Below are 27,500 nucleotides of genomic sequence, written 5' to 3'. Positions count from 1 at the left end.
CATTTCAACTGGGGAGGCCAAGCTGGGGCCAGTTGTACTGTTAGAGGGGCCAGTTACATTAGACGTTATTGTTGTCATATCGTTTTCTTCACTGAATTGCAGGCATTAGCAGGCAAAAGACCATGTTCATAATCATTAGTGTTCCGCGTTGCCACTGTCTAATAACGGATGTAAAAAAAGAACGATAGCAAAAATTTGTTATATAAAAATTATTTCATACTCCACATTTAGGGGGGCCGCAAGGGGGTCCAAAATAGTTGTCACAGGGGCACTGCCCCCCCCCAGAACCGCCCCTGCCTGTATGACAGGCCTACTATTGACGTTATCAGCAACGAGGATAGTAATAGTAAGGACTATAGTGATGATACTAATACTATTATTATTAATATGAAATACATCATACTGTTATTATCATTTAGTCATTTTTCTATTGAAATTATACTTAGAAAATACCAGTGCTTCTTCTTTGCTTGATAATAGTCCATTTGATGATACATTTTGTGTATATATATATATATATTTTTTTTTTTAAATGTTCGGTGCGTTTTGAGTATGTTTGTTTTGAGATTGATATCTGGACTGCTATTATTCTGAAGAGCGCTTGCTAGTCATATTCCTCCATCATAACCATTCAGTAATAACACAACTCTTAACAGTGGATACTAACTCTCAAGTGGTTGCTGTTGTGTAATTTAACGTTGCCATATCTCTGTAGTACAGTATATTTTGAACATTTTGATTGATCTCCTACAGAGTGCTTCATCAGAGAATATACCCCAATAATGGTCTGAATTTTTGATTTATTTTCAGTCATAAATTGGTACATTTCTATGTAATTTCCTCAGTTTTCATTTTCCAGTGTGGTTTTTTCCTCCGATATTTGTTTCAGTGACATGAAGCTATTGAAGGATCTAAGTACAACACAATATATCAGGATTAATTTGGTGCTCTCTCTCTCTCTCTCTCTCTCTCTCTCTCTCTCTCTCTCTCTCTCTCTCCTCTCTCTCTCCCTCTCTCTCTCTCTCTCTCTCTCTCTCTCTCTCTCTCTCTCTCTCTCTCTCTCTCTCTCTTTCTCTCTAGCTCTGAGTAGTCTATCAATGTGCAATTTTATTTTAGTTTTAATGGAAGTAGCTATAGGTACGATGTGGATGTTATTGGTTCATCTCATCACTAAATATGTCCTGATGGCAACTTATAATTAATTTAAGACAAAACTATAAATAATTTACAGATGTATGGTATTGTTAATGAAACCACTATCATCCACTTCGACTTAATGTCAAAATAGAGGTGTTTCATGTATTCTTTAGTAGGGGGTGGGCATTGGCAGGGTAGCCTAGTGGTTAGACCGTTGGACTAGTAACCGAAAGGTTGCAAGTTCAAGTCCCCGATCTGACAAAGTAAAAATCTGTCGTTGGGTCCCTGAACAAGGCAGTTAACCCACTGTTCCTAGGCCGTCATTGTAAATAAATAAAGGTAAAATTTGAAACTATATCAGTGTTCGAATATGATATCAGTGTTTTCGGAATAGTCGAAGTACATGTTTTGTATTATTAAAATGTTGTTGTCGTTCAAACTTAACTTCAATGGAGACTTGCTCTTGCGACTCCAGAGAAAGCCGGTGCGCTGCGCTCTGCTGGTTTCATCAGAAGGGTGGGGGGGGTAGAGAAGAGCAGAGGCCGACGTCTGTGACGGTCTATGTGCCAAACCGACTCCCTCTAATTAGACAAACTTGTTGCTGCCATAGGTCTATCATACCATCTGGTAGTGCCTCATAATCATTGATTGGATTTATATAGCGCTTTTCTACCAACTGAGGCACTGAAAGTTTTACATAGTAGGTGGAAACTGACCTCATCCACCACCAATGTATAGCATCCACCTGGATGATTCACAGCGACCACTGCATCAACTCGTTGTAAAGAAGCTAGCGTGCTACAGTAGCCAGCTAAATTAGCCAGCTAAATTAGAGTAGCAGGATTAATTGAGGCTGTTTTTTTGCGCTCCCCGTCCAATGTCTACAACAACACCATTCATATGAAACAACTGCCTACCTATTGGTTGATCATTATAGCCTACTCCTGCTCATGTAGCCAATTTAATTCCGCAATTTCAACTCCATTTTGAATTGGTTAGAAATCAGTGGCGGTCAGTGCCGTTTAAGGACGATTAGATTTTTTTTATAAGCATGGCCTTATTTCTATTAGCGCATATCGGATGACTGTTGTTCATATTCACACAGCTCAATGTACCATCGACAGGTTTAGCCTATTACATTACATGAATGATACTCGAATTTTCTCTATACCTTTCATGAAGTTTCTACAGTACCACCTATGAATGAAAGTTTACAACGTACAGTGCATTCAGAAAGTATTCAGTCCCTTTGACTTTTCCCACATTTTGTTTTTACATTACAGCCTTATTCTAAAATTGATTAAATTGTATTTCCCCTCATCAATCTACACACAATACCCCATAATGACAAAACAAAAACAGGTTTTTAGACATTTTTGCTAATTTATAAAAAATAAATACATTGAAATATCAATTTTACGTAAGTATTAAGACCCTTTACTCAGTACTTTGTTGAAGCACTTTTGCCAAAGATTACAGCCTCGAGTCTTCTTGGGTATGATGCTACAAGCTTGGCACACCGGTATTTGGGGAGTTTCTCCCATTCTTCTCTGCAGATCCTCTCAAGCTCTGTCAGGTTAGATAGGGAGCGTCGCTGCACAGATATTTTCAGGTCTCTCCAGAGATGTTCGATCGGGTTCAAGTCCGGCCTCTGGCTGGGCCAATCAAGGACATTCAGAGACCTGTCCCGAAGCCACTCCTGCATTGTCTTGGCTGTGTGCTTAGGGTCGTTGGAAGGTGAACCTTCGCCCCAGTCTGAGGTCCTGAGTCTCATAGCAAAGGCTCTGAGTACTTATGTAAAGAAGGTATTTCTGGTTTAGTTTTTTTTATACATTTGCAAAAATTTCTAAAACCTGTTTTCATTTTGTCCTTATAGGGTATTGTGTGTAGATTGATGAGTAAAATCTAAAATTGTAATACATTTTAGAATAAGGCTGTAATGTAACAAAATGTGGAAAAAGTCAAAGGGTCTGAATATTTTCCGAATGCACTGTAGATGCAGACTTGGCTGCATTTTGCTGATATATGGTGTAATCATTAGTCCGTATAAGAAAAACAAATTTAACAAGCTACAAGTGTAAAACGCGTTTCGGCTACCAGTGCATCTTTTTATGGGGCACATGCATAAAAACTGTCATAAAACTGTTGTTTTATTAAAATGTGGAATGTAATGGTCTATCCTTGTAGGAAATCACACACACACACACACACACACACACACACACACACACACACACACACACACACACACACACACACACACACACACACACACACACACACACACACACACACACACACACACACACACACACACACACACACACACACACACACACACACAAGGGTTAGAGGGTGTTCTACTTTGGTCTGTATTTACAGGACCCCAATGAACATGCTGAGCTTCTCAATGATAAACACATTGCACCCTATTCCCTATGTAGTGCACTAATTACCAGGGCCCATGGCACCCTATTCCCTATGTAGTGCACTAATTACCAGGGCCCATGACACCATATTCCCTATATAGGTTCCCCTGGTCAAAATTAGTGCACTATTATAGGAAGTAGGGTGCCATGTCAGATGCACTCATTTTCGTATCAAAGAGTGTCATTGTGACCTGGGTCAGGAGCAGTTAAGAGGGACGAGGTTAGGGACATGTCAGGCTGCTGTGGTGGTATAGGCTATGTATGGCCAGTCAGCCACATGAAATACAGGCTAACCTCTCCTCTCCAGGTTGGTTGGCTACAGATGGAGAGTTTGGTTGTTTGTTCTGCTCTGCGGTCCCAGTCAGTCTGCCCATTTCTTTCCGCCTTCTCCTGAGCAGAGCTGTGGTGCTAATAGGGTATAATTGATATGATTTGAGCTATTATTACCTTATAATTACATTATTATGACATTATTATCACTGTATTAGTACCTTATCATCACCTTATTATTACCTTTTCATTACCTTATTATCACCTTATCATTACCTTATTATTGCCATATTATCACCTTATTACCTTATTTTCACCTTATTATCACCTTATTATTACCATATCATCACCTCATCATTACCTTATTATTACCTTATTATCACCTTATTATCACCTTATTATTACCTTATTATTACCTTATTTTCACCTTATTATTACCTTATTTTCACCTTATTATTATCTTATTGAGAACACATGATCTTTTACAAGAATGTGCTTATTGCTTATGATAAGTTCATTAAAACGATCTGGCTAGTTATGAAAAGATGTGCCCATTTGATCTGCTTGACTGATTGGGTACAATACGAGTGTTTCGTGTGTCTCATCTTTTAAAATGGAAACAGCCAGACATTTCCAGAATATTCCTCCTAGAGGAATGTGGCCAGCGAGGGGATGCTTTGTTTTTGTATGATGAGCGATGAGGCAGAAAATGGATTCAGATGGGTTTGATTGATGTTGTAGGCATACACTGACAGGATTATATACAAACTAAGATCTGCTTGTTGGATGACTCTGATTCAGTCATTTCATGTCTAGTGTTTTCTGAAAGGGTAACGTTAAATAACTGTCAAAGAGAAAGCACATACAGTATAATGATTTATAACTTGTTATTTGGCATGTATGTATGAACCTTTATAATAATCTTAGAAATAGACTTATAAATATGTAATGTTTCACAAAATTGCCTCTCTTCTGGTGCTAGTTGTCATGTGCCGAAGGTTCTGCGAAATAATACAGATGACTTTGAAGTTTCATCTTCCTCCATTCCACTCAGTGATTCCTCACTGTCAGCTAAGGAAGGTAATGGATGGCAATATTCACTGGAGAGGAGAAGATTATAAGAGTCTCTCGCCAGGTCAATCACGAACAAATCCTCTGACCACCTGAACAGCTTTTTCCCTCCGCGCGGTAGCCCTTACCAAACTGGTCACCTGGTCCACGTTGATCTTCCAACCCATAGACTATAGACCCTGTACTGTTTACCCATAGACTATAGACCCTGTACTGTTCATCCATAGACTATAGACCCTGTACTGTTCATCCATAGACTATAGACCCTGTACTGTTCATCCATAGACTATAGACCCTGTACTGTTCATCCATAGACTATAGACCCTGTACTGTTCATCCATAGACTATAGACCCTGTACTATTCATCCATAGACTATAGACCCTGTACTGTTCATCCATAGACTATAGACCCTGTACTGTTCATCCATAGACTATAGACCCTGTACTGTTCATCCATAGACTATAGACCCTGTACTGTTCATCCATAGACTATAGACCCTGTACTGTTTATCCATAGACTATAGACCCTGTACTGTTCATCCATAGACTATAGACCCTGTACTGTTCATCCATAGACTATAGACCCTGTACTATTCATCCATAGACTATAGACCCTGTACTATTTATCCATAGACTATAGACCCTGTACTATTCATCCATAGACTATAGACCCTGTACTGTTCATCCATAGACTATAGACCCTGTACTGTTCATCCATAGACTATAGACCCTGTACTGTTCATCCATAGACTATAGACCCTGTACTGTTCATCCATAGACTATAGACCCTGTACTGTTCATCCATAGACTATAGACCCTGTACTGTTCATCCATAGACTATGCAGCTTACACTATTCATCCATAGACTGCACATTGCTCTTTGCACTGTCTTTGTGCTCCGCCACGGATTGACTCTCGCATATGTATTTCCCCCATTGACTCGCACATATACAGTATACACTACAAGGCCAAAAGTATGTGACACTCCTTCAAATTAGTGGATTCGGCTATTTCAGCCACACCCGTTTCTGACAGGTGTATAAATCGAGCACACAGCCATGCAATCTCCATAGACAAACATTGGTAGTAGAACGGCTGGTACTGAAGAGCTCACTGACTTTCAACATGGCACTGTCATAGGATGACACCTTTCCAACAAGACATTTTCGTCAAATTTCTTGCCTGCTGAAGCTGCCCCAGTCAACTGTATGTGCTGTTATTATGAAGTAAAAACTTATAGGAGCAACAACGGCTCAGCCATGAAGTGGTAGGTCACACAAGCTCACAGAACGGTACTGCCGAGTGCTGAAGCGTGTAGCACGTAAAAATCGTCTTACCTCGGTTGCAACACTCACTGTTTGTCGGGGGCTTCATGAAATTGGTTTCCATGGCCGAACAGCCGCACACAAGGCTAAGATCACCATGCACAATGCCAAGCGTAGGCTGGAGTGGTATAAAGCTCGCCACCATTGTACTCTGGAGCAGTGGAAACACGTTCTCTGGAGTGATGAATCATGCTTCACCATCTGGTTGTCCGAGGGACGAATCTGGGTTTGACGAATGCCAGAAGAACTCTACCTGTCCGTGTGTATAGTGCCAACTGTAAAGTTTGGTGGAGGAGGATTAGTGGTTTGGGGCTGTTTTTCATGGTTTGGGCTAAGCCCCTTTGTTCCAGTGAAGGGAAATCTTAACGCTACAGCATACAACGACATTCTAGACGATTCTGTGCTTCCAACTTTGTGACAACAGTTTGGGGAAGGCCCATTCATGTTTCAGCATGACAAGGCCCCTGTGCTACAGCGATGTCCATACAGAAATGGTTTGTCGAGATTGGTGTGGAAGAACTTGACTGGCCTGCACAGAGCCCTGACCTCAATTCCATCTAACACCTTTGGGATGAATTGAAACACTGACTGGCCAGGCCTAATCGCCCAACATCAGTGCCCGACCTCACTCATGCTCTTGTGGCTGAATGGAAGCAAGTCCCTGCTGCAATGTTCCAACATCTAGTGGAAAGCCTTCCCAGAAGAGTGGAGGCTGTTATAGCAGCAAAGGAAGGACCAACTCCATATTAATGTCCATTATTTTAGAATGACATATTCGACGAGCAGGTGTCCACATACTTTTGGTCATGTAGTGTATTTCCCCCATTGCACATCATCTTGTTACAATGTTTATCTTAATTGTTTCTCTACACATATAGTTCTAATGTAGTTTTAAGCTTCAGTTCTCATAGTGTACATGCTGTATGTGGATTGTGTAAATTCTGGGTCTATATATTTTGTCCATATTTTTCGTCTATTGTCTGTCTTTAACTCTGTAGCTGTCGCAGCACTAATCCAACTGAGTCAAAGTTCTGTACATGCAACAGTGTTCCCTGGAAGCTGCAGGCAGGCAGTAGCCCAGAGACCACTGTGGCAGGCAGTAGCCCAGAGACCACTGTGCAGCTCCCCCTGGACTGGCAGGTAGTAGCCCAGAGACCACTGTGGCAGCTCCCCCTGGACTGGCAGGCAGTAGCCCAGAGACCACTGTGCAGCTCCCCCTGGACTGGCAGGCAGTAGCCCAGAGACCACTGTGCAGCTCCCCCTGGACTGGCAGGCAGTAGCCCAGAGACCACTGTGCAGCTCCCCCTGGAAGCTGCAGGCATGCAGTAGCCCAGAGACCACTGTGCAGCTCCCCCTGGAAGCTGCAGGCATGCAGTAGCCCAGAGACCACTGTGCAGCTCCCCCTGGAAGCTGCAGGCAGGAATAGAAACACGGGATTGAACTTGATTCAACTTTCTAGAGCAGTTGTCACAAACCGGTCGATACTGGTCGATGTCCATTCCTAGTCAATCGTTAAACATTTCTGTAAAAACCCCAACAATAAAGCCTTGTGTTTCTATTTAGAATATTTTTCATCTTGGGCTGTTGTTGGTAGGTGCACCCGATTCAGCTGCCCTGCATGCCGGGTAAGAGAACTATTTCCATTTTTAACCATTTCATGTGTCCGAAGGTACAAACTCTGCCTTGTTCATGTTTAAGGTCTCACTCAGCACTGTCAACACTTTGTATTCAACACTTTTATAAGCCATAAAATGCGCGTTCTTCCTATTTCCACTCATCGCTACAACAAGCACTGCAGCAGTATTGAAATAGTAAGAAAGTGTATAGGCTTACATTGTTGTTATTATTATCTTGGGTGTTTTTTAATATTGAGGAATATTTCACTTTCTCTGTTCATAGTAGTAACAACATGAATGTGTTCATAGTAGTAACAACATGAATGTGTTCATAGTAGTAACAACATGAATGTGTTCATAGTAGTAACAACATGAATGTGTTCATAGTAGTAACAACATGAATGTGTTCATAGTAGTAACAACATGAATGTGTTCATAGTAGTAACAACATGAATGTGTTCATAGTAGTAACAACATGAATGTGTTCATAGTAGTAACAACATGAATGTGTTCATAGTAGTAACAACATGAATGTGTTCATAGTAGTAACAACATGAATGTGTTCATAGTAGTAACAACATGAATGTGTTCATAGTAGTAACAACATGAATGTGTTCATAGTAGTAACAACATGAATGTGTTCATAGTAGTAACAACATGAATGTGTGCATAGTAGTAACAACATGAATGTGAACATGAGTCAGAAATAATGCGATGTAACTGGAGTTTCACCATCAGCTGGAAGATGCTGCTGTCCCTTTAAGGTCAGTGGAGGGGAGGGGAGGGAGAGGAGAGGGAGAAGAGAGGGAGGGGAGGGAGAGGAGAGGGAGGAGAGGGGGAGGGGAGGAGAGGGAGGAGAGGAGAGGGGAGGAGAGGGAGAGGAGAGGGAGAGGAGAGGAGAGGGAGAGGAGAGGGAGAGGGAGAGGGGAGGGAGAGGAGAGGGTGAAGAGAGGGAGAGGAGAGGGGGAGGGGAGGAGAGGGAGAGGGGAGGGAGAGGAGAGGGAGAAGAGAGGGAGAGGGGAGGAGAGGGAGGAGAGGGAGAGGAGAGGGGGAGGGGAGGAGAGGAGAGGGAGAAGAGAGGGAGAGGATAGGGAGGGGAGGGAGAGGAGAGGAGAGGGAGGAGAGGGAGAGGAGGAGGGGAGGAGAGGGAGAGGGGAGGGAGAGGAGAGGGAGAAGAGAGGGAGAGGGGAGGAGAGGAGGAGGGGAGGAGAGGGAGAGGGGAGGGAGAAGAGAGGGAGAGGGGAGGAGAGGGAGAAGAGAGGGAGAGGATAGGGAGGGGAGGGAGAGGAGAGCGAGAAGAGAGGGAGAGGAGAGGGGGAGGGGAGGGAGAGGAGAGGGGAGGGATAAGAGAGGGATTGGGGAGGGAGAGGGAGAGGAGAGGGGGAGGGGAGGGAGAGGAGAGGGGGAGAGGGAGAAGGGAGGGAGAGGGGAGGGAGAGGAGAGGGAGAGGGAGAGGAGAGGGGAGGGAGAGGATAGGGAGAGGAGAGGGGAGGGATAAGAGAGGGAGAGGAGAGGAGAGGGGAGGGAGAGGAGAGGGAGAAGAGAGGGAGAGGGGAGGAGAGGGAGAAGAGAGGGAGAGGATAGGGAGGGGGAGAGGAGAGGAGAAGAGAGGGAGAGGAGAGGGAGAGGAGAGGGGGAGTGGAGCGAGAGGAGAGGGGAGGGATAAGAGAGGGATTGGGGAGGGAGAGGAGAGGGAGAGGAGAGGGGGAGGGGAGGGAGAGGAGAGGGGAGGGAGAGGGGAGGGGAGGGAGAGGATAGGGGAGGAGAGGGAGAGGAGAGGGGAGGGAGAGGATAGGGAGAGGAGAGGGGAGGGATAAGAGAGGGAGAGGAGAGGGGAGGGAGAGGAGAGGGAGAGGAGAGGAGAGGGGAGGGAGAGGAGAGTGAGAGGGGAGGGAGAGGAGAGGGGAGGAGAGGGAGAGGAGAGGGAGAGGAGAGGGAGAGGGGAGGGAGAGGAGAGGGTGAAGAGAGGGAGAGGAGAGGGGAGGGGAGGAGAGGGAGAGGGGAGGGAGAGGAGAGGGAGAAGAGAGGGAGAGGGGAGGAGAGGGAGGAGAGGGAGAGGAGAGGGGGAGGGGAGGAGAGGAGAGGGAGAAGAGAGGGAGAGGATAGGGAGGGGAGGGAGAGGAGAGGAGAGGGAGGAGAGGGAGAGGAGGAGGGGAGGAGAGGGAGAGGGGAGGGAGAGGGGAGGGGAGGGAGAGGATAGGGGAGGAGAGGGAGAGGGGAGGGAGAGGAGAGGGGAGGGAGAGGATAGGGAGAGGAGAGGGGAGGGATAAGAGAGGGAGAGGAGAGGGGAGGGAGAGGAGAGGGAGAGGAGAGGGGAGGGAGAGGAGAGTGAGAGGGGAGGGAGAGGAGAGGGGAGGAGAGGGAGAGGAGAGGGAGAGGAGAGGGAGAGGAGAGGGAGAGGGGAGGGAGAGGAGAGGGTGAAGAGAGGGAGAGGAGAGGGGGAGGGGAGGAGAGGGAGAGGGGAGGAGAGGAGGAGGGGAGGAGAGGGAGAGGGGAGGGAGAGGGGAGGAGAGGGAGAAGAGAGGGAGAGGATAGGGAGGGGAGGGAGAGGAGAGCGAGAAGAGAGGGAGAGGAGAGGGAGAGGAGAGGGGGAGGGAGGGAGAGGAGAGGGGAGGGATAAGAGAGGGATTGGGGAGGGAGAGGGAGAGGAGAGGGGGAGGGGAGGGAGAGGAGAGGGGGGAGAGGGAGAGGGAGGGAGAGGGGAGGGAGAGGAGAGGGAGAGGGAGAGGAGAGGGGAGGGAGAGGATAGGGAGAGGAGAGGGGAGGGATAAGAGAGGGAGAGGAGAGGAGAGGGGAGGGAGAGGAGAGGGAGAAGAGAGGGAGAGGGGAGGAGAGGGAGAAGAGAGGGAGAGGATAGGGAGGGGGAGAGGAGAGGAGAAGAGAGGGAGAGGAGAGGGAGAGGAGAGGGGGAGTGGAGCGAGAGGAGAGGGGAGGGATAAGAGAGGGATTGGGGAGGGAGAGGAGAGGGAGAGGAGAGGGGAGGGGAGGGAGAGGAGAGGGGAGGGAGAGGGGAGGGGAGGGAGAGGATAGGGGAGGAGAGGGAGAGGGGAGGGAGAGGAGAGGGGAGGGAGAGGATAGGGAGAGGAGAGGGGAGGGATAAGAGAGGGAGAGGAGAGGGGAGGGAGAGGAGAGGGAGAGGAGAGGAGAGGGGAGGGAGAGGAGAGTGAGAGGGGAGGGAGAGGAGAGGGAGAGGATAGGGAGAGGAGAGGGGAGGGATAAGAGAGGGAGAGGAGAGGAGAGGGGAGGGAGAGGAGAGGGAGAGGAGAGGGGAGGGATAAGAGAGGGAGAGGATAGAGAGGGGAGGGAGAGGAGAGGGGAGGAGAGGGAGAGGAGAGGGAGAGGAGAGGGAGAGGAGAGGGTGAAGAGAGGGAGAGGAGAGGGGGAGGGAGGAGAGGGAGAGGGGAGGAGAGGAGGAGGGGAGGAGAGGGAGAGGGGAGGGAGAAGAGAGGGAGAGGGGAGGAGAGGGAGAAGAGAGGGAGAGGATAGGGAGGGGAGGGAGAGGAGAGCGAGAAGAGAGGGAGAGGAGAGGGAGAGGAGAGGGGGAGGGGAGGGAGAGGAGAGGGGAGGGATAAGAGAGGGATTGGGGAGGGAGAGGGAGAGGAGAGGGGGAGGGGAGGGAGAGGAGAGGAGGGAGAGGGAGAGGGGAGGGAGAGGGGAGGGAGAGGAGAGGGAGAGGGAGAGGAGAGGGGAGGGAGAGGATAGGGAGAGGAGAGGGGAGGGATAAGAGAGGGAGAGGAGAGGAGAGGGGAGGGAGAGGAGAGGGAGAAGAGAGGGAGAGGGGAGGAGAGGGAGAAGAGAGGGAGAGGATAGGGAGGGGGAGAGGAGAGGAGAAGAGAGGGAGAGGAGAGGGAGAGGAGAGGGGGAGTGGAGCGAGAGGAGAGGGGAGGGATAAGAGAGGGATTGGGGAGGGAGAGGAGAGGGAGAGGAGAGGGGGAGGGAGGGAGAGGGGAGGGGAGGGAGAGGATAGGGGAGGGGAGGGAGAGGATAGGGGAGGAGAGGGAGAGGGGAGGGAGAGGAGAGGGGAGGGAGAGGATAGGGAGAGGAGAGGGGAGGGATAAGAGAGGGAGAGGAGAGGGGAGGGAGAGGAGAGGAGAGGGGAGGGAGAGGAGAGTGAGAGGGGAGGGAGAGGAGAGGGAGAGGATAGGGAGAGGAGAGGGGAGGGATAAGAGAGGGAGAGGAGAGGAGAGGGGAGGGAGAGGAGAGGGAGAGGAGAGGGGAGGGATAAGAGAGGGAGAGGATAGAGAGGGGAGGGAGAGGAGAGGAGAGGAGAGGAGAGGGAGAGGAGAGGGGAGGGAGAGGGGAGGGAGAGGAGAGGGGAGGGAGAGGAGAGGGGAGGGAGAAGAGAGGGAGAGGGGAGGGGAGGGAGAGGAGAGGAGAGGGACAGGAGAGGAGAGGGAGTCAGTCTGCTGCTCTCTCCCTCCGCTGACACTGACCATGAGATACAGGCACCACCACCCCAGTAAAATACAAATAAAAAGCAAATGATTTAAATGTGTGCTCACTCAGCTGTGCTTCACAAGTAATACAACAACGGCTCTATTACCGGTATAACCATATAGCCTACCTCAAATTTTGAAATATAATTTAAAAAAATGGCCCGAACAACAAGGCTTTGGCAGGGCAATTCAAGCAAAGCCAATATGCAGTGATAATGTACTGCACAAACCTCATTGCTACAGCACTGTTTTTAATTGGTTAATGTTGCATAGGATTACGCTTTTTAAGTCATGTTAAAAAAAAAAATCTGTGGTGGATCTCGGACCACTGTTCTAACGTTTTCCCTGTTAACACTACCAATATTTCCCTTTGTTGACGCAATTGGGATCTAATCAACGCAATACTAGCCACATTCAATGCAACATACCGAAACAAAACAAACAATGCAAGATATTTTGTTGTAGGCAGAACACATCGAAGTAGGATTCTGTTGCATTGACACTCACTACTCAGCCGCCTGTGTGGCATAAACAATCAGAGTTGAAGTAGGCCTATATGCAAATAGACCACTGCCATATATGGATCTGTGCCATTTACTTTGAACTGCACTGTGTTTACAGCTGTGGTCAAGAGTAGATGCGCTTGTTTTGAGATCAAAGCGGAAGCTGCATGTAGCCATGTGTGCACATTTTGTTCATATTCTTTGCTAGTTAGTTAGTTATTAGCCCACTTATAGATCATTTATAGTCAGCAATAGAGTTAGGGTTCGTGATTGCTTCCTACAAGAGCACAAAAGGTATGCATTTCTAGTCATCTTTGAAAATCGAATCAGGTAAAGTCTTTTTTTCATTTTTTTTCTTAAAGGGGCAGTGTTGTATTTTGAGTCAGACTAGAATAAGTTAAGTCACCAATTGGCATGGGAATAATAATGCAGTTTATTTTGTAAAGTGATTTCTTGCATCAAACAACACAACAAGATGTTCAGTCACCTCCTTGTGTGAAGGACAAGTGGATAAAAAGGTTCATGTCAAGCCCTGCAAGTTTTTTTTTCAAAAGTCTCATGGAATGTAGTCCTACTTATACAGCGCCTTGCAAAAGTATTCATCCCCCTTGGCGTTTTTCCTATTTTGTTGCATTACAACCTGTAATTTATATGGATTTTTATTTGGATTTCATGTAATGGACATACACAAAATAGTCCAAATTGGTGAAGTGAAATCAGAAAAATAACTTGTTTCAATTTTTTTTTAAGAATTAAAAAAAAAATGGAAAAGTGGTGCATATGTATTCACCCCTTTGCTATGAAGCCCCTAAATAAGATCTGGTGCCACCAATTACCTTCAGAAGTCACACAGTCAGTTAAATAAAGTCCACCTATGTGCAATCTAAGTGTCACATGATCTGTCACATGATCTCAGTATATATACACCTGTTCTGAAAGGCCCCAGAGCCTGTACACTACTAAGCAAGGTGAACCAACAAGCAAGCGGCACCATGAAGTTCAAGGTGTTTTCCAAACAGGTCAGGGACAAAGATGTGGAGAAGTACAGATCAGGGTTGGGTTATTAAAAAATATCCGAAACTTTGAACATCCTACGGAGCACCATTAAATCCATTATTAAAAAATTTAAAGAATATGGAACCACAACAAACCTGCCAAGAGATGGCCACCCACCAAAACTCAGAGACCAGGCAAGGAGGGTATTGATCAGAAAGGCAACAAAGATACCAAAGATAACCCTGAAGGAGCTGCAAAGCTCCACAGTGGAGATTGGAGTATCTGTCTATAGGACCACTTTAAGCCGTACACTCCACAGAGCTGGGCTTTACAGAAGAGTGGCCAGAAAAAGCCATTGCTTAAAGAATAAAATAACCAAACACGTTTGGTGTTTGCCAAAAGGCATGTGGGAGACTCCCCAGACACATGGAAGAAGGTACTATGGTCAGATCAAAGAAAACACTATGTCTGGCGCAAACCTAAAACTGGTCAGAATTGAAGAAATTATGGATGGTGCTAAATACAGGGAAATTCTTGAGGGAAACCTGTTTCAGTCTTCCAGAGTTTTGAGACTGGGATGGAGGTTCACCTTCCAGCAGGACAATGGCCCTAAGCATACTGCTAAAGCAACACTCAAGTGGTTTAAGGGGAAACATTTAAATGTCTTGGAATGGCCTAGTCAAAGCCTTAAAGATTGCTGTACACCAGAGGAACCCATCCAACTTGAAGGAGCTGGAGCAGTTTTGCCTTGAAGAATGGGCAAAAATCCCATTGGCTAGATGTGCCAAGCTTATAGAGACATACCCCAACAGACTTGCAGCTGTAATTTCTGCAAAAGGTGGCTCTACAAAGTATTGACTTACGGACTTTGGGGGGGGGGGGGTTCAGGGTGAATAATTATGCACTCTCAAGTCATCAGTTTTTTTGTCTTATATCTTGTTTGTTTCACCCAACAAAATATGTTGCATCTCCAAAGTGGTAGGCATGTTGTGTAAATCAAATGATACAAACCCCTCAAAAATCTATTTTAATTCCAGGTTGTAAGGCAACAAAATAGGAAAAATGCCAAGGGGGTGAATACTTTCACAAGCCACTGTAACCCCACATATTGGCAGCTACTGTAGGCTGAATGTTAGAATAGCTATTTTCAAGGTTAAGGGATGCATTTTCTCCATTGTTTTTTATGGTAAGCCACTATGGTAGACCTACATTATGATCAAATAGCCACAGTAGCCTACTTGGCCACTGTTAAAACTGTAACTTAAAGGGGGTACAACCTCAGTGTTCACGCTGGACGTTGCACATCATTTTCACAATGTTCAAGTTTGCGCTCAGCAGACCTGAAATTTGCTCAGTACTGAAGAAAATTAGAGGGAACATTGCACGTAAATGTATTTGGCGAATAAAGGCAATTCTGATTCGGACAAGATTTGTTTGACACATAAATTCATAGTAGTATTATGCCGTAGGCACGCCAGGACATCAAATGTATTACTGTTTACTCTTGTGGTGATGTTGTACTTTAAAGGTGCAATATGCAGAAATCACTCCGCCATTTCCTGGTTGCTAAAATTCTAATAGTTTAGGTTTGAGACAAAAAAATATTTCACCAGTACTGTTCCAGAAGGGAAAAAATCTCATGTCTTTTACCTAACGGTGGCACTACAAACATGCACAAATTCCCATTTGGGCATGTGAAACGTGCCGTACCTTCATTTCTTGTCTTACAGGAATGAAATATATATGAGCAGAAAGCTGAAGTCTCTACATATCCATTGATGCAAGTACATCCTCTGTCTGATTCCCAATTCGTCCACTAGATAGCAGTAGGAGATCACATGATGTCTCTCGGCCACTTGAAACCAGTTGCATCTGATTTGGGTATTTAGTCACTGTGCCAAAATGGCTAAACGGATTTTCAAGCCTGACATCTGATTTGTTTTTCTTTAATTAAAACACAGACAGGGGAAGAAACTTCAACCTTCTTTTCCCATTCACTTTTCCTATTGTAAACGATGAGCTAGCTATACCGCGCATGTGAAGAATGCATACAAAGTAATGTGGATGGAGAAGGAAATGCATTGGAATGAGAGACGAGAGACCTCAATATATTGCTTTTGTAAAGTTGTGACAGTGTTTGATTTATATACATTTTGATTTTGCATCCCTCAACGCCGTTAGCCTCAGTTGCTGTGACTGCTACCCTCTGTCCCGGGATCCAGCCAGACCAAGCTAATAAAAACAAAAATCGAGGACTTGTTGCGCTATCAACGCTGTAGGAGTTGTATATACTTCATCCTGTTCCGGGATGAAGTCGAACCCCCTGACTGTCAGTGCAACAATTGCCTACAGAGAAGAAGTCACTACGCTGGGCATACAAATAGCTGATTTGATTAGGCTACTGGGAAAGCCAAGACATATGATTTTTTTCGTTTTCCTCCACGTTGAGGGCCGTGTTTCGCACTGGGCTGATGGGAGTCTCACCTTCGGGCAGGTTATCTTCGGTGGACTGGCCACTGCTCAGAAGTGATCGCTCACCGACAGAGAATGGAGATGGCGGGACCTTTGTTGCTGAATTGTGGGATGATCCTCTCCTGGACCTGGCTGGCCTGACAGGGAGACACGTCGCCGTTCATCGCAGAAGTCAAGGGAGACATCCTCCACTTCTGAGCCCTCTGCGGTGACGGGATTCATGAATGGGGTGCCGACATCGAATAGTTTCGCTGCTCTGGAGCCTGATGTCCCAGCGCCATCTTCTTATGGAGCGTCGGAGGATCCTTCTGTATCTACCAACTTTGTGATGGCATCGCCGGGGTCTAATGTGGTTTCTACATCACCAGGGTCTACGGTGGGCTCTGCTATTCCTGCCATTTGTGAGGGGTGAGTTAGAGGAGCCCCTGGTGGGGCTAGGGTTAGGCTGAGGTGTCACAGGTGTCGTAGGGTAGAGACCAAAACGCAGCGGGAAAATGTATAATCATCTTCTTTTTATTTGTGAAGAAGGAAAAACACAAACAACGTATACAAAAAAACAAACGAACTAGACAGTCTCGTCAGGCACACAGCAAAACAAGAAACAATCTCCCACAATTCCCAAAACAAACACACTCCTAAATATAGGACCTTCAATCAGAGGCAACGATATACAGCTGCCTCCAATTGAAGGCCCCGATCCCCATTACCAAAACATAGAAATACAAACGCCTAGACAGAACATAGAAATAAACTAACATAGAACGATAACCCCAAAACCCCGGAATACATAAATCAAATACCCCTCTACATACACAACCACCCCGGACCATATAAACCAAATACCCCCTCTACATGAACACATACACAAACACACCCTGAACCACATAAAACAAATACCCCCTGCCACGTCCTGACCAAACTATAAGAACAAATAACCCCTTTACTGGTCAGGACGTGACATGAGGGCTCCGGCTCAAAATGGACAACACCCATCAACCATTATTATGGAACGCTCCATGGTTAGATCGGTGGAAGTCCGAAATACTCGTACACTTTGTTTTCCTGGAGCTAGGGTATTGGATTTATCAGAAGTCATGCCGACCATCAAGAAACAGATTCCTGCTCCAAAAACAGTTGTGTTGGATATTGGTTCTAATGATATTATGCGTGTGAACTCTGTAAAGCTAAGAGACAATTTCTTACAGCTCTTGGAGAATGCTCAGAAATTAGCAGAACCTAAAATTGTCTCGACCCAATTCTATCTCCTCATCGTTGTGGGATTGAGCATTTTAGTCGTCTTTGGTCACTTCACCAGTGGTTAATGCGTCTGACCAAAGACTTGGGCATGTTCTTCGTCGTCAATTTTGACTCCTTCTGGAATAGGCCTGGCTACTTTCTGGAAGACGGAATTCACCTTGGTGAAAATGGCTCCTGGCTGTGTTATCAAACATTGGAAAGGTTTTTAGCCCTAAACACATTGTAATCAACCATAGCAACCTCAGAGTCCAGGGTTTTATCAGTTAACCAGGTCTCAGAGACAATAAAAAATATCAGGGTCTGCCTGAGAGGCCCAGATCTTGACATTATTCATTTGAACTACAAATGTCAAAACTTTTCTGCATTTAAAAATGACTCAGATTTTCAGTACAAGTCAGATTATTTTGAGATTTTAGAACTGGAGACTCAAAGATTGGATTATACCTATTAGAAAAGGCAAAGGTTGTGGTGTTGCTATTTACACAAACAATCTTCTGTTAAAGGCTACCAACAGTCCTAAACTATTTGAATTGTTGGCTTTAAGTCTTCAGTTTAAGTCTTCAGTCTTCAAACTCAAAAATAACAGTTATAGGAATTTATCGTCCACCCTCTGCCAAGAAGTGTGTACTAAACGAACTCACTGATTTAATTGCCATTTTTACTACCCCAGAGGTGTTGATCGCTGGAGATTTTAATCTTGCAGGATGCTGACTGTTTAAATTATTTTTGTACTCATCTAAATTTGACCCAGCTGATTACAAAACCCACTCGTCCAAACATAAAGGACCCTACGAAATCATATTTGAAAATACTCCAGAGACATTTGCTGGGAGTGGCGTATTTGCTTTGGGTATTAGTGACCACTGTTCCACTGTATGTGTCAAGGACATACGCAATTTAAAACATTTCAATGAACATGCATTTTTTTGTGGCCTTTATTTTGGTGACTGATTGTATTGCATCTATAACTGACCCAGAGTTGGCTCTGAACCACTTCTCAAATGTTTTCGTTTGTATTGTAGATAAACATGCTGCCTTTAAAAAAACAGAGATTTTAAAAATAGGTCTTGTCCATCTTTATGCATATTACACAGTTTCGTATTCCTGTTCCACCTTGCAGCAGGCCATTTGTGAACTTCAACATGATTTTGATTCAATTCAGAAATCACTTATAGATCTTAAATGAGTGTTAAATACAAGTAGAACCAAGCTCATGCAGTTCTCTAGGTCACGACATGTTGACCCTGAGGACCTGCATATTTGCACTATAAATGGAGCCCAAATTGAGCTTGTTTCTCAATATAAGTACCTGGGTGTCTGGGTTACAAGTTGTTCTTCATAACATATATAAAAACATCTGACTAAGAAGCTAAGATCCAAGATGATTTTTTTATATCGTAATAAATCATGCCTCTATTGAAAATAGGAGAAATATTGTTCAAACAACGCTTCTCCCTGTATTGGATTTTACTGATGTTGTTTACATGCATTCGGCAACCTCTGTTTTAAAACCCTTGGACGCAGTCTACCATTCCGCAATACGTTTTTATCACAGGGGACAGTTTTAGGACTCGTCATTGTAGTCTGTATAAAATGTGGGATGGACATCTCTGTCTGTAAGAAGAGAGCTGCGTTCATTTTTAATTATTTATAAAGCAATCTTACAGAAACTCCCTTCACATGTAACTTCATTAATTAAGTGAAGAATCATAAGTTACCCAACCCGTTCTCAGGAATGGATAACAACAGAATCCCATCAGTCTCCACAGATTTGGAAATATCTGTTTTTTGTTGTGTTTTTTGTCCCAGAGTTCACTGCAGTTAGTTGTGCTGATGCCACACAGGCAGTTTAAATTAGTGATTATGGACCTTTGTGATTGCTTTTATTAAATGCGTTTATTTTGGTTTTGTTGTGTGTGAATTATATTGTTTTAAACACATACATGTGTATGTTATTTTATAATTATGTTTTTATTGTAATGAGTACAGGGCTCTCTTATAAAATAGATTTTTAATCTCAATGTTAAAAGTAAGGTTAAATAAAATAAATTGCTTTACAATGAGCATCAAGGTGGACCCTTTCCATGCATACTAAATGTTTACACTTTTGGTGACTTGACCTACATTACATACTCTATGGGTATGACCATAGCACATGATTTATGACCTTTATGGGGGGAGGGGAGATTCTTATGACATTGCCAGCAGTGGCTGACCCTACTATTCCTCATCTCTCTCTCTCTCTCTCTCTCTCTCTCTCTTTTTCTCTTTCTCTCTCTCTCTCTCTCTCTCTCTCTCTCTCTCACACACACACACACACTAACCTTTTTTCTAACATATGGGGATAGGATGGGATGCCTGAGAAATGAAGCATTTTAACATCCCTCTACTATTTTGGCATGAACTTAAAATATGATATAATGTATTCAGGTGAGATGACTGAGAACAGACCATGTTTTCATTGTAAAGATGAGCAAGGGTGTTACAAATCCAAAAGGCACAACTGGACAGTGTTGACCTGCTGTGTGTTTACATTGGTGTCATGTTAATAAGACTTGTGTGAGGACGGTGGCGGAATTCTGGTCGACATGCCTTGTTTTTCCCAGACCAACAGTCTCTAAGTGTCTTATATAAAGCCCTTCAGATTGATAGCCACTAGATAAAAACAGTTTATTCACAAAATAAATAGAGCAAGAGAGGATTCCTTCATTTTTTTCTGACCCGGCCCTCCAAGACTTTCTAAAGCCTGTCTTGCCTAACCCCTCCTCTCCTCTCCTCTCCTCTCCTCTCCTCTCCTCTCCTCTCCTCTCCTCTCCTCTCCTCTCCTCTCCTCTCCTCTCCTCTCCTCTCCTCTCCTCTCCTCTCCTCTCCTCTCTTCCCTTATCCTCCTCTCCTCCTCTTTCTAATCAAAGCTCTGCGTACTGCAGACTGCAAGCCCGTTCTCAGTCCTCAGGTACTGTTTTTCTCTGGAGAAGAACTGCAGTGGAGATTTAATAAACCACATTTTTTCCCCCATTTATGATTTACGGATTGCCTGCCAGAATATATCAGCTCTCTAAGTAGCAGTGTTTCCCAACAATTCCCAACACTGCTATAGGTCATTCCTCCCTCCCGCTCCCCAACGACCACAATGGGCGTCATATTAACATAAAAGCCATTATGATTCGGGAATCTCAGAGTGATAATAATTAATGGGACTATATTAATGATAGAGGGGAAAAAATCGATACAGTTAACAAATCATAATATTATTTTTGGACGATATTATATAGATATTTGACTCAACATATCGATTAGTAAAAATATTTAATAAATATATATATATATTTTTTGCAACTGTAGGCAAGCATTAGCTAGTGCCAGTTGGCTGCACCTGCTCTAAAATTCAGGTATTTTTCATCCTATAGCTTGTTCTCCATCTTCTTCTTCAATAATGAGACAACATGTTTTCAGCACTTTTATTTCCCTGACTGATCAAAACTCGTTTTCTCAAGGCTCTCTCCTGCTCCTCTGCAACAGATGTATAGTGAGCAATATGTTTGGAACATCAAATCGCAATGAAATCTCAGAATCGAATTGCAATACATAGAATCGTGAGAATTGCAACACATATCGTTTCGGCACCTAAGTATCGTGATAATATCGTATTTCATCCACCATAGTTGTTGGAACGGTGCTGAAACAGAAAATGTGAAAAGCCAGCCGAGTTCGGTTCGGGTCTGGTCAGCATGAACCGAGCCGTGAGCGTATTTAACGGAAGGCAGTTCAGTTGGGCCTCCCTCAGTCCCTGGGATGTCCTGGCAGTGTGTGTTAATAGAACCAGACAGGCCAGGCCAGTTTTCTGCGTTTCAGCCAGGGTTCTAGAAGGAAGAGGAAGAGCGAGGTGTGGACTTTGGATCATTTTTCACAGCTTGTAAGGAAATTTGAGTCCCATGCATCCTGCTCTGAGTCCAGCATCAGGACTGCTGTCACACATTTGATGTTTGTTTCTCCACCCCTCCTCCCCACTCTAGCCTAGCTATCCAAGCCATTCACCCAGAGAAAAGTGATATACCGTATTTCCCAAAAGCCACGATTCGATGGAGAGAGTTAGGATTCAAGATAATACTATAGAATAAAATGTTTTCACTCAAGCTAATTGAGATAGGTTTGTTTTTCCTGGAACGACTCGATAAGAAGCCGCAGCACATTGATTGGGCCGTGTGGTGTGTGGGAGGAGATGGCAGAGCATGATTTCTGGTGCTGATTGGATCATGTGCTTGATTGACACCTTTGCTCAGCATGATAGCCAATGAAAGCCCCTCTAGCCGACAGTCCCCACCCTCCTCAGTCAGAGCTCTGCGCTGTCCAATCTCTGACATGAACACAAATATTATCCCAACCAGCAGAACTAGCAGGACATTCTTTCTTAACTTGGATGATAAAGATATTCTTTAAATATATAATAATGACTTCCTGTGTAAAAACGATCCAAGCAAAATTAATAGTGCCATTTAAAAAAACAATGTTTCCAGTCAACTATTTTTTTTACTACGCTATTTTAGTCACCGTAATAGAATTGTATTTTGGATGGACAGTTAACTTTATAGAGTCGTTATCTTTTGATAACACAGTTAGATACTGATTTTCGCATTGGGACACTGCTCCCTTTCCACCATTGCGATTGTCTGTGTTTGTGTGTTTAAATGCAAAGCCGTGTAGATAATGAGTTTTTTTGGAACGTGTGACTCTCATTCTCTTGCCTCAGTCGCGTGTGGGTTTTTTTGACTGATAAACTAATTCAAAACATGGCTATCTGGAGAGAGCGAGGAAGCAGATATCAACGTTGCACTCTTTAAAAAAAGGTGCTATCTAGAACCTAAAAGGGTTCTTCAGTTGTCCCCATACAAGAACCCTTTGAAGAACCCTTTTTGGTTTTAGATATAACCCTATTGGGTTCCACGTAGAACCCTTTCCCCAGAGAACCCAAAACAGTTCTACCTGGAACCAAAAGGGATCTCCTATGGGGAAAGCCGAAGAAGCCTTTTGGAGAACTTTCTTATAAGAGTGTGGGTAGTGTGTCTTTCTTGTGTGTGATTGGACGATACACGTCACAGTTTTTATCTCCATCACAACCAAACCAAGCCACAGCGTACGGTGTAGTTTAGTTGGCTGTGCTGAGTAGTGGGTTTGGATGGAGGAATGCAGGGAAGGGGAAATGGAGGGCTGGAGGGATGGAGGGATGATGGATGGATGGATGGATGATGGATGGAGGGATGGAGGATGGAGGAAGGATGGATGGATGGAGGGATGGAGGATGGATGGATGGATGGAGGATGGATGGATGGATGGATGATGGATGGAGGGATGGAGGATGGAGGAAGGATGGATGGATGGAGGAAGGATGGAGGGATGATGGAGGGATGGAGGATGGATGGAGGGATGGATGGAGGGATGGAGGATGGATAGATGGAGGGATGGAGGGATGGATAGAGGATGGATGAAGGGATAGATGGATGGATGGATGGAGGGATGGAGGGAGGGTGGATGGATGGAGGGAGGGAGGGAGAAAGGATGGATGGAGGGATGGGGATTGAAAGTAGGCCATGTGAGGTTTTGTTTTTGATAGAGGATGAATGGATGGATGGAGGATGTATGGATGGATGGATGGAGGATGGAGGGAGGGATGGATGGATGATGGATGCAGGGAGGGAGGGAGGGATGGAGGGAGGGAGGGAGGGATGGATGGAGGGAGGGAGGATGGAGGGATGGATGGATGGATGGAGGATGGATGGATGGAGGGATGGAGGGAGAGCAGGAGGGAGGATGGATGGAGGGAGGGATGGGGATTGTAAGTGAGGTTTTGTTTTGTAGCCAGGGAAAAAAGCAGGCCTAGGTACTCTTACTCCCCTAAATGGTGCAGGCAGGGGTTCGAGAGCGGAGGCAGGGGATCTATCCCCCACCAGACTAGTACCTGTACCTATGTGTGTGTGTGTGTGTGTGTGTGTGTGTGTGTGTGTGTGTGTGTGTGTGTGTGTGTGTGTGTGTGTGTGTGTGTGTGTGTGTGTGTGTGTGTGTGTGTGTGTGTGTGTGTGTGTGTGTGTGTGTGTGTACCTGTCTGCATTTAAGACAGTGATCTCTTACATGCAGAAGGACATTCCTTTACTTCCTCTACTGCTAAATGGACTGGGGAATGTGCAGGTTCAGCGACGGCCTGAAGGAGTGAAGGACAGCTCAGTCTCATTCACCTCTCTCTCCTTTCCTCTCATCTCCTCTCCTCTCTCTCCTTTCCTCTCCTCTCCTCTCTCTCTCTCTCTCTCTCTCTCTCTCTCTCTCTCTCTCTCTCTCCTCTCTCTCTCTCTCTCTCTCTCCTCTCTCTCTCTCTCTCTCTCTCTCTCTCTCCCCTCTCCTCTCTCTCTCTCTCTCTCTCTCTCTCTCCTCTCTCCTCTCTCTCTCTCTCTCTCGTTCACAACCCTCCCCGGAACGCCTACCCACAAGGCCCTGAGCCAACACCACCTTCCTCTGCTTTTACCAGGTGTGCAGCTGGCCTCAGACAGCAAATGAGTGGACAGCGTGTGTGTGTGTGTGTGTGTGTGTGTGTGTGTGTGTGTGTGGGGGGGGGGGTTAAGTAACAACTTTCTGAATGTGTTAAAAAAAACGACTAACTCACCATCACAAACATTGGTATGGATGGTATTTACATATGGTAAATATGGCACCCTGCTGGTGCTGCTACTGATGAAGTCTGTCAACCCTGACCTCTCACCTCAACCTGTGGTGTGATATCTATTTCCTGGTTCATAGACACTGTGTGAATGAACCTTATTCTCCTTATGTCCCAGTCCCATCAGCCAGTTCTGTTATGGTTAGGTAGGTGACACAGAACAGACCTCTTTGGTCCGACCATGGTTCAGTGCACACTAGGGGAAAAATTTTTTGACCTTTGTGTGAGGCAGCAGACAGCCTAGAGATTAGAGAAGCGGGCCAGCAACCAACGTGCTGCCAGGTTGAAACTTATCTGTATGTGTTATGTATGTGTTAGGTATGGATTATGAATGTGTTATGAAGTACTTATAGCATGAAGTCTAATGGCCAAACAGAGACAGTAGCAGGTAGCTAGCCTCCCTCCCAGGCCATCTGGTTGGTTAGCTAGCCTCCCTCCCAGGCCATCTGATTGGTTAGCTAGCCTCCCTCCCAGGCCATCTGATTGGTTAGCTAGCCTCCCTCCCAGGCCATCTGGTTGGTTAGCTAGCCTCCCTCCCAGGCCATCTGGTTGGTTAGCTAGCCTCCCTCCCAGGCCATCTGGTTGGTTAGCCAGCCTCCCTCCCAGGCCATCTGGTTGGTTAGCCAGCCTCCCTCCCAGGCCATCTGGTTGGTTAGCCAGCCTCCCTCCCAGGCCATCTGGTTGGTTAGCTAGCCTCCCTCCCAGGCCATCTGGTTGGTTAGCCAGCCTCCCTCCCAGGCCATCTGGTTGATTAGCTAGCCTCCCTCCCAGGCCATCTGATTGGTTAGCTAGCCTCCCTCCCAGGCCGTCTGGTTGGTTAGCTAGCCTCCCTCCCAGCCTCCCTCCCAGGCCATCTGGTTGGTTAGCCAGCCTCCCACCCAGGCCATCTGGTTGGTTAGCTAGCCTCCCTCCCAGGCCATCTGGGGTGGTTAGCTAGCCTCCCTCCCAAGCCATCTGGTTGGTTAGCCAGCCTCCCTCCCAGGCCATCTGGTTGGTTAGCTAGCCTCCCTCCCAGGCCATCTGGTTGGTTAGCCAGCCTCCCTCCCAGGCCATCTGGTTGATTAGCTAGCCTCCCTCCCAGGCCATCTGATTGGTTAGCTAGCCTCCCTCCCAGGCCGTCTGGTTGGTTAGCTAGCCTCCCTCCCAGCCTCCCTCCCAGGCCATCTGGTTGGTTAGCCAGCCTCCCTCCCAGGCCATCTGGTTGGTTAGCTAGCCTCCCTCCCAGGCCATCTGGGGTGGTTAGCTAGCCTCCCTCCCAGGCCATCTGGTTGGTTAGCCAGCCTCCCTCCCAGGCCATCTGGTTGGTTAGCTAGCCTCCCTCCCAGGCCATCTGGTTGGTTAGCCAGCCTCCCTCCCAGGCCATCTGGTTGGTTAGCCAGCCTCCCTCCCAGGCCATCTGGTTGGTTAGCCAGCCTCCCTCCCAGGCCATCTGGTTGGTTAGCCAGCCTCCCTCCCAGGCCATCTGGTTGGTTAGCCAGCCTCCCTCCCAGGCCATCTGGTTGGTTAGCCAGCCTCCCTCCCAGGCCATCTGGTTGGTTAGCTAGCCTCCCTCCCAGGCCATCTGGGGTGGTTAGCTAGCCTCCCTCCAAGGCCATCTGGTTGGTTAGCTAGCCTCCCTCCCAGGCCATCTGGTTGGTTAGCCAGCCTCCCACCCAGCCTCCCTCCCAGGCCATCTGGGGTGGTTAGCTAGCCTCCCTCCCAGGTCATCTGGTTGGTTAGCTAGCCTCCCTCCCAGGCCATCTGGTTGGTTAGCTAGCCTCCCTAACAAGGCCATCTGGTTGGTTAGCTAGCCTCCCTCCCAGGCCATCTGGGGTGGTTAGCTAGCCTCCCTCCCAGGCCATCTGGTTGGTTAGCTAGCCTCCCTCCCAGGCCATCTGGGGTGGTTAGCTAGCCTCCCTCCCAGGCCATCTGGGGTGGTTAGCTAGCCTCCCTCCCAGGCCATCTGGTTGGTTAGCTAGCCTCCCACCCAGGCCATCTGGTTGGTTAGCTAGCCTCCCTCCCAGGCCATCTGTTTGGTTAGCCAGCCTCCCTCCCAGGCCATCTGGGGTGGTTAGCTAGCCTCTCTCCCAGGCCATCTGGTTGGTTAGCTAGCCTCCCTCCCAGGCCATCTGGTTGGTTAGCCAGCCTCCCTCCCAGGCCATCTGGTTGGTTAGCCAGCCTCCCTCCCAGGCCATCTGGTTGGTTAGCTAGCCTCCCTCCCAGGCCATCTGGTTGGTTAGCTAGCCTCCCTCCCAGGCCATCTGGTTGGTTAGCCAGCCTCCCTCCCAGGCCATCTGGTTGGTTAGCTAGCCTCCCTCCCAGGCCATCTGGTTGGTTAGCTAGCTTCCCTCCCAGGCCATCTGATTGGTTAGCTAGCCTCCCTCCCAGGCCATCTGGGTGGTTAGCCAGCCTCCCTCCCAGGCCATCTGGTTGGTTAGCCAGCCTCCCTCCCAGGCCATCTGGTTGGTTAGCTAGCCTCCCTCCCAGGCCATCTGGGGTGGTTAGTTAGCCTCCCTCCCAGGCCATCTGGTTGGTTAGCTAGCCTCCCTCCCAGGCCATCTGGGGTGGTTAGTTAGCCTCCCTCCCAGGCCATCTGGTTGGTTAGCCAGCCTCCCTCCCAGGCCATCTGGTTGGTTAGCCAGCCTCCCTCCCAGGCCATCTGGGGTGGTTAGCTAGCCTCCCACCCAGGCCATCTGATTGGTTAGCTAGCCTCCCTCCCAGGCCATCTGGTTGGTTAGCTAGCCTCCCACCCAGCCTCCCTCCCAGGCCATCTGGTTGGTTAGCTAGCCTCCCTCCCATGCCATCTGTTTGGTTAGCTAGCCTCCCTCCCATCTGGGGTGGTTAGCTAGCCTCCCTCCCAGGCCATCTGGTTGGTTAGCCAGTCTCCCTCCCAGGCCATCTGGTTGGTTAGCTAGCCTCCCTCCCAGGCCATCTGGTTGGTTAGCTAGCCTCCCTCCCAGGCCATCTGGTTGGTTAGCTAGCCTCCCTCCCAGGCCATCTGATTGGTTAGCTAGCCTCCCTCCCAGGCCATCTGGTTGGTTAGCCAGCCTCCCTCCCAGGCCATCTGGTTGGTTAGCCAGCCTCCCTCCCAGGCCATCTGGTTGGTTAGCTAGCCTCCCTCCCAGGCCATCTGGTTGGTTAGCCAGCCTCCCTCCCAGGCCATCTGGTTGGTTAGCTAGCCTCCCTCCCAGGCCATCTGGTTGGTTAGCTAGCCTCCCTCCCAGGCCATCTGGTTGGTTAGCTAGCCTCCCAACCAGCCTCCCTCCCAGGCCATCTGGTTGGTTAGCTAGCCTCCCTCCCAGGCCA

The 27,500-nt window shown here is 46.9% G+C and overlaps 1 protein-coding gene across 2 annotated transcripts in view; it reads left to right on the top strand.

The window, feature by feature from the left end:
* The window catches only part of LOC106561697 (cGMP-inhibited 3',5'-cyclic phosphodiesterase A), a 222,721-nt gene that overhangs the window by 1,642 nt on the left and 193,579 nt on the right, over positions 1-27,500 (top strand). The window lies entirely within an intron of this gene.

Source organism: Salmo salar, chromosome ssa10 (genome assembly GCF_905237065.1).
Source record: "Salmo salar chromosome ssa10, Ssal_v3.1, whole genome shotgun sequence".
NCBI lineage: Eukaryota > Metazoa > Chordata > Actinopteri > Salmoniformes > Salmonidae > Salmo > Salmo salar.
Note: the sequence above shows the minus strand (reverse complement) of the source record. Positions and strands in the feature narration are given on the sequence as shown.